The following is a 1,019-nucleotide window of genomic DNA, read 5'->3' as shown; positions in this document are numbered from 1 at the left end:
GCCGTGCAACCCCCCCCCCCCCCGCCTTCCTAGGGCCGGGGCCGGGCGTGCACCAGCCTCCCCCGCCCTTCACACAAAAGCGAACAATAGCCCCCGGCTCGTTGCTCTCGCCCCGGGAGCCGCCGGTCTGCAGCTCGGCAGCGGGCCGCGAGTGGCCGGCAGGGGGCTGGCGGCGAGCCCCGGGCGTGCAGCGGGAGGCATGGCTCCGCCTGCAGGGAGGGCGGGTGTCGCTGGGGTGCCCGGCCGCTGCTTTTCCCCGTGAGGGCGGGCTGGGGAAACAGCGCCGCTTTCCCGCAGGGCGCCCCCCTTCCGCTGGCGGGGGGGGGGGGGGCCGCTCCAGACACCGGCCCTGCTGCTGAGCTCTCCTGCAGGGTAAAAAGTGTTTTTTTGGCGTCAGGCAGCGTCCTGGTGGGGTTACGTTAAACCCCCACAAAGGCGTTGTGTCATCCCAGTGTAGCGGAGCGTCCCCGTGATCTAGCACTAGTGACCAAGGACCCGCTCTCTTATGGGAGTTAGTCGCCTGAATACTTGGAGGGGCTGAGCCCGACGACCGGATCCAGCCGCCCCTGAAGTCAGTGGGAGCAGGGTCGGACCTCTAAAAGCTTGATTAAACTGACGCGATTATTTGCACTATGACCTTGAAGGCCCCCAGATTGGATCAGTTGTTGGACCCAGAAGCAAGGTCCTAGAGTGAGAAAATTCTGCCACTCATCCTGGAGAGCTCTTCTCCAAAAGCCAACAGCATGAGAAAGAGACCAGGCTTGGCCTTCCTAGAGAAAGGGGAACAGATTGCCATAGGAGGGGGCATGGAAGGGGGAGGCTTTTGTTTTCAAACTTGCCAAACCAGTCAATTACATTTCAAGTAAAGAGGGTGAGGAGGCAAACAGTTAAGTCCCAACTCTGAGTTATGAATTGAAAAAGCCCTGGATGAGGAGATAAGTGGAAAAATCAGGGTTTACACCTGTAAAATGGAAACACCAACTCAATTATAGTATCAGCACTGTCTCCACACTGCTGAA

This window comes from Dermochelys coriacea, chromosome 10, assembly GCF_009764565.3.
Source record: "Dermochelys coriacea isolate rDerCor1 chromosome 10, rDerCor1.pri.v4, whole genome shotgun sequence".
Classification (NCBI taxonomy): domain Eukaryota; kingdom Metazoa; phylum Chordata; order Testudines; family Dermochelyidae; genus Dermochelys; species Dermochelys coriacea.
The sequence above is the reverse complement of the archived record's forward strand: the minus strand, read 5'-3'. Positions refer to the sequence as shown.